The sequence below is a fragment of the Nicotiana tabacum genome, chromosome 23 (genome assembly GCF_000715075.1).
Source record: "Nicotiana tabacum cultivar K326 chromosome 23, ASM71507v2, whole genome shotgun sequence".
Lineage (NCBI taxonomy): Eukaryota > Viridiplantae > Streptophyta > Magnoliopsida > Solanales > Solanaceae > Nicotiana > Nicotiana tabacum.
Genome location: NC_134102.1, coordinates 109810052 through 109817204, shown reverse-complemented (window position 1 = coordinate 109817204; position 7153 = coordinate 109810052).

Sequence of the window (7153 nt, the reverse complement as noted above, 5' to 3'; positions counted from 1 at the left end):
GAGTACAAGATTTTACAAAGAAAGGATGAAGATGATGCATGATAAGCACATTCTAGATAGGAACTTCAAACCGGGAGATCTAGTGTTGTTATACAACTCAAAATTGAGATTATTTCCGGTTAAGCTAAAATCAAGATGGTCGGGACCATTTAGAGTGGTGCAAGTGTTCCCAAGTAGAGCGGTAGAGATTGAGTCCGAAGATGGGACAAATAGGTTTAAAGTGAATGAGCAAAGGTTGAAACACTACCTTGGAATGATTGAAGAAAAAGAGGAGAAATATGCGATGTACTTGGGAAAGCCCCAATATGTGAGCGAAGTGTAATCTTGAAAGCCTGCGTCATGTCGCGACGTTAAATCAAGCAATTCCTGGGAGGCAACCCATGGTTGTGTTATATTCGTCATGCCATGACGTTAACTAAGGCGCTTATTGGGAGGCAACACAATTCAAATTGTAGAGTTAGTGTAATTTTATTTTATGATGTTGTTTGATGTTGAGGCCGATTAACAAGTGAGTTTTGTGTTCATTTGAAGTGTTTTTATAGGTAGTGGAGCTATGTAGAAGGAAGATGTGCTCGGGTGTCCGAAACAAGCTAAAAGGTTGCAAAACAAACAAGAAAACATCGAGCCATCGTGAGGCGAAGTCCAAATGGTAAGTTGTGTACGCCTTGTGTTACCTAGCGCAGAAGTAACCATACGCCGCCCCAGACCCCGCCCTGTGCTAAATTTTCAGCGCCTCCCATGGCACCTCGCGTTGTCCAACGCGCTAAGGCCAGCGTCCCTAATGGTGCCTCACAGCATTCAAATGTCGCTGCCCACACCACCTCGCGCCAAGCACATGTAAGTCTTTAATTTCTTTTGTATCTTCTCGGTTAAACCCCTCAAACCAATTAAAATAATCCAACATCACCAAACACACACCCTATTGTACCTAAAGTCCCTTGTTTTCTTATTATTTCCTTAACTTCCTTTTATTAATTAACACCATAACACTATCCCTTCCTCCTTAATTAATTACCCCCCTTCACACGACCTCACCCCAAAAACAATACAACATACAGTAGAATCCAAGATTCCCCAACCCTTTTGTCCCGTGTCCAAAGAGAAAAGAAAATCCAAAGTCCTCACCACAACACCCCCACCTCACTGCCTTGCCCTCTCTCTCTCTCTCAAGTAACAGGTACAAATTTCTCTTTCTCACTCTTATATTCTCTCTTTTTCTTGTAAATTCTAGTTGTGGTTAATATGCTCTACAAGGTACAACAATGGTGCACTTGTGCAAAACCTTTCCAACCCCAAATACCCCATCAGATATCTTGTGATTGTTGTAACGAGTGTTTCACACTCGATTCCCAAGCCGATTTGGGAGGGTGGAGCAATCCTTCACCTACAAAGAAACTCACACACAAATAATACATACAAGGTGTTTGATACATTGCCTCATTGGCGATTTAAGTCCCAATTGGAGCCCGAGTCTGTTGGATTGATTGTTTGTGTTAGGTGAACATGATTGATATGAAAACCTAAGTGTGGGGTGACTCTAAGGAGTCAGGGTAGATTGATAAAGTGTGTTGGCAATGACATATGGGCTATGTGTAGTGCCTAAATTTAGATGCTAATACGCTTACTTGATAAAGGTGAAGTCTGAGTAGCCTATCATTTAAAGTAATTAGCATATCTTAGAGCTTTAAGTGTGGGGTCACCCCGACCTTATTTTTGTGATAGTTGTTTCCTTGCATTGATAATTGGCATGGTTGAGAGGTAAATGCAATATGGGTTGTCCAACAGCTAGTTCTAAAGCACCGGCTAAGGTCAAGGCACCACCAAAGGCAAAGGCTACCTCGTCAGGCCTACCGCCAAAGCAAAGGACCAGAGTTGAGGCTACATCTGGTAGTCACAGTGGTAAAGGAAAGGAAATGACTTCTTTTTCTACCAGGGAACAACCTCAAGAGAGAGCGACTCATGAGTCTGTAATCAAGAGTGTGCCCCTATGGGAGAGCATTTTATAGGAAGTGTCGCCCAAACTCATATCTCCCTAACTTTGCAGTCAATGAGCACAAATTGAAGTCTGTTACCTGTAGATTTGGGATACATGAACTAGCATTGAGTTTTGTATTTCAAAATCCAGGAGAAGCAAACTTTATCTTAGTGCACGAGTTCTATGCCGGGTGGAACATTGAGGATAAGGAGCAATTGGTACCTATTCGTGGGAGGTTGATTGATATTTCGGCTAGTGCACTATGTAGATTCTTGGATACCCCTGATGTCCCATGTAGTCCGTTGTGTGACTTTATTGACCGGCCTTCTTATAGAGATATTAGGCACACACTGTGTGGTGTTAATTCAAATGCGGAGTGGACACGAGAAAAGAGATACAACAACCGTGCTTCTTTGCCTAAAGTGAAGTTTACGAAATTTGCTAAAGTGTGGTTGCGATGGGTGAACACGAGACTACTTCGGTGTGAGCATAATTCTGTTGTTGTCCAAGAAAGAGTATGTCTAGTGTATTTCTTGATGAAAAGGTGGCTGGTGAATGTGGGCCAACTGATACGTAGTCAGATGGCACAATCTAGAAATGGCACACTTACTAGGATATTCTTTGTGAATCTTCTTACGCAATACTTGCATAAAGAGCAGGTAGATGAGGAGCCCCAGTTTGACATGTTGTTTCCACCCACATCTCGAGCTACCGACATTACTATTATCCGTGGGCCAGATGAGGAAGATGGTACGATGAGCGTCCTGGCTAATTTGTATGGGATGATGGATTTGCAGTTAAGGATTGGCGGTAGGCCTGCTACTTCAAAGGAGAGGACTCAGTTGACTGAGCGGTTCCCGCTCAACACACTGGCACAACAATTGGTTGATATAGCTGCGAATCAGAGGGTGCCACCAGAAAAAGATATCAACACTCCAGAGTATTTGGTACAAGGTGACGAGGAGCAGGTTGATCCAGCAGTTGAGCCAGCAGTTGATGCCGATGGTGAGTATCTGGGTGATGATGTTGATGATTGGGATAAGACTGACCGGACTTTCTTCGATGGGGGCCATCATCTCTAGGATTGATCAGGGAGTTCTTATTCACCCTTTCTACTTTAATTATGCATTGGGGAACACTGCATGTTTTAAGTGAGGGGTGGGTAACTCTCATTATGCATAGTAGGAATAGATTAGTAACCGTATTAGCTTCTTATATTTTTAACGAAAAGGGCCAGAACTTACCCTGAACTATAGTTTCAGGGTTAAAAATACCCTTCGTCCACCTATTGGGCCATTGGAGTCCCTAACGTTATTTTCCTGGCCCTCATCTGCCACTCCGACTAACGACTCATATTAAAAAAAGAAAAGGTTAATGACTAATTACGTGGCAATTTTTCATTGGATTATTTTAAAACAAGAGACCCCTTTTACATAACCATCAGGTACACCGACCCGCCCCAAAAAACCCACCCGCTCAGACCCAAAAATAATTAAAATACGGATTTCACCCACTCTAACCCTTATTCTACTCAGTCGTCATCTTCTCTCCTGTTTAGGCGATTTCATAATCTCGAAAATGTCTGCCACTTTATAGAGATTGAGTAGTAAAATATTCATTAAAGCTGAATTTGAAAGAGAGGCCACCCACACTTCTCCCCAAATACAGGACATCTGGGTCCTGTAAACTGATGGCATGTCCAACGCGTCAGGGTCCGGGCTGGGACTCGTACTCGAAGTTTCGATCGGCGAAGTGATTCTCCAGTCCAAAAGGTGCCCGGATATGACTAACAACGAGGTCAGATATGAGGCCATAATTGCAGGGTTAAGGCTAACACTCAAATACGGGGCAAAACGGTTAAGACTACGCTGCGATTCTCAACTCGTTGTCAACCAAGTCACAGGGACTTTCCAAATCAAGGAACAAAGGTTACAAAAATACCAGACCGAAATCTGTAAGCTGTTGCCCGAGTTTAATGAATGTCAACTCGACCATATCCCTTGAGCACAGAACACCGAGGCAGAAGGCCTCACCAAATTAGTCGTAGCTACCAAAAATATTACAACCGAAGACAGAAGTGTAATCCACATTCTCAATTCATCGATAAACCAAATTGAGGTAAGAACCATAAACCTGACTTGGGACTGGCGCAACCGTATTATTATATATTTGCAGGATGGCGTACTCCAGGTGACAAAAAAGAGGCAAAAAAATTATGAATGCAAGCAGCCACGTACAACATCATTCACAATGGCTTGTACAAGAGAACGTACGGCGGCCCTCTGAAAAAATGCTTGGTCCCAAATCAGACGTGGCGCGTCCTCGAAGAGGTCACGAAGGCCATTGTGGAGCTCATTCTGGCAATCGGGCTTTGGTTAGATGCCTTATACGGGCAGGGTATTACTGACCCACCATAAAAAAGAGGTCGCAGACTTCGTGAAAAAAAAAAGCGAACAATGCAAAAAGTACGCCCCAGTGATTCACCAAGAAGGAGAACACCTCCACCCAGTCACTTCCCCTTGGCCATTCATGAAATGGGGAATGGACATCGTAGGCCCCCTCCCGGCAGGGCGAGGTAACATACGATTTCTTTTAGTTTTAATTGACTATTTCTCTAAGTGGGTAGAAGCAGGAGCATTCGCCCAAATACATGAATAAGAAGTGTGCGCCTTCATATGGAAAAACATCGTATGTCGGTTCGGCCTCCCCAAAGAGATCAACTGCGACAACGGACCCCAATTTACAGGAAAGAAGGTCACTAAATTTTTGAGAAGTGGCATATCAAAAGAATATTCTCGATGCCATACCACCCCGTGGGCAATGGATAAGCAGAGTCCTCCAACAAGACGATACTGAATATCATGAAGAAAAACCTTGAAGACGCCAAAGGGCTATGGCCGGAAATGTTACCAGAAGTACTCCGGGCCTACCGAAAAATGCCGTAGACAAGCACATGAGAGACACCTTACTCTTTAGTCTATGGGACTGATGCAGTAATACCGATCGAAGTCGGGGAGCCCAGCCTAAGATACTCCTGCGAGAGTGGACCAAGGAATGACAAAAGTAGAAGGCAGGATCTCGACGAAGTCGAAGAACGACGAGACATGGCCTACATAAGGATGATCGCCCAAAAACAACAAGCAAAACACTATTATAACAAGAAGGCAAAGGTCAGGCCACTCAAAGTCGGGGACTACGTGCTTAAAGATAAAACACAAGCAAGCAAAGACCCGTGGGAATGCAAACTGGTAATAAATTGGGACGGACCGTACAAAATCACAGCAACAACGAACAAAGAATCATTCCAACTAGAAACAATGGAAGGAAAGCTACTACCAAACAACTGGAATATTACCCACATCAAGTACTTCAACTTTTAGAAGGTAAAGCATCCCCCAAGTCGTACTCTTTTTTCCCTCACTTGAGTTTTGTCACAATTGGGTTTTCTCAATGAGGTTTTTAATGAGGCGACGAGGGGGACACTTCAGGTCGAAGTATGCAAAAATGGAGGCCCAGGACGGCTAGTTCATTGCCCGACCTCTAAAACCTTCTCCGAGATGACAAATGAAGGGACTTGATGGTAGGCTATCATCTAGTATTTTAGTCGCCTATTGCACTCTAATTTAATGCACTTTACTTGTGTTTGAGTTTTAATTGATAGTGTTTTGCACTTATTGTGTGTTTATACCTCGTGGGAATGATTCCAAGCTATATAGATGTTATGGAATGAATTTGAGTGATTTGGAGATTTTAAGTATGAGTAAAAGCCCAAGGGATTAAGCCGGGATCATGTTAGGGGGTCAAGGACTAAGTCTGGACGTCAAAACGCAAGAAAAATTCGTACTTTGCGAAAAGCTCACTGTCGCGGCGCGTGGGGCGCCGCGACTGTGCAAATTCATGCTTCCTGTCGGAACCAAATCACTGGATTTCCCCACTAATGACTTGCATGGCGTGTCGCCCCATGAGGTGCGCCTATGCAATTTTTATAGAGTAATTTTCCTATTTCGGCTAGGAGAAGGTGATTTCGTCTGGGCCTGACCCTACTTGGTAGAAATATATGGAAAAACATTATTTCCTGGACTTTTGACATACTTTAGGCCTAAGGAGGCTAATGAGGAGTTGGAGGAGCAAAAGCACAAGGATTTCATCATTCTGTCCTCACTCAAGACCTGAGTTTGGATTGAATTTATGTTTTCCTATCTTTTAATTATATTTGTGATGAATTGCTCCATATATATCGAGTAGTTTCCTTTAGGGTTGATGGATTTGGTGTATTGATGATTGTTTGTGGATTATAACTCTAGTTTGTGTATTGAAGCGTTTTTGGATGATTTAACTGTTGCATCTATATTCACTTGTTCATGTAATCGAGAGAGGCATAACATGTGATATCTTTGCATTATAGTGTTGGTGGAGTTCATTAATTCTTCTTAGTAATCGAAAGAGGCTAGTTGAATTATTGATTAAATCTAGTTAGGAGGATAATCAAGAGAGGTTCTCTTAAAGACCAATCCACTACGCATTCTTGCATATCTTCACGTGCTTGGTTCATCTTGTGAGGTTAAGACTTAATCGAGAGAGTAGTTTTTGCTAAACGTTTGAACTAATAATTGATTGAATTCGAGATACTCACTTAAACATTAGAAGTGAATTGTCTAGAGTTAGATACCAAACAATTATCTTGCACCTATCCTATCAACCCCTATTTTCTACCATTAATCACTTCCTTGCTTACCTTTGTTTCGATTATCATTAGGCAACAGCTTTAGATTCTTAGTTAATTTTAGTTATTCATCATAAAAACCTCGATTGTTGATTCTCCTAGATAGAAATCAAGCTAGAAACTACGAAACTACTGTTTAACTCCAATCCCTATGGATACGATATTATACTATACTATCTTTGACTAGCGAGCATAATTAAAGTGGTATTTTGTGCTCGTCAAATTTTGGCGTTGTTACCAGGGATTGGAAATCAATAGTGTTTGAAATAGTTTGTAGTGCTAATTCAAGAATTTTTCTTTTTATTTTATTTTATTTTTCCCTTTTTACGTTTGGTTACAAGTGTAGATTGGTGCATGACTCGCGTCTACGAAAGAAGTGCTACCATACCAGCATGAGATAGAAAAACAACTGCGACAGCTGAGGAAGGAAAGAAATCTCACTGAGATGTTAGAAA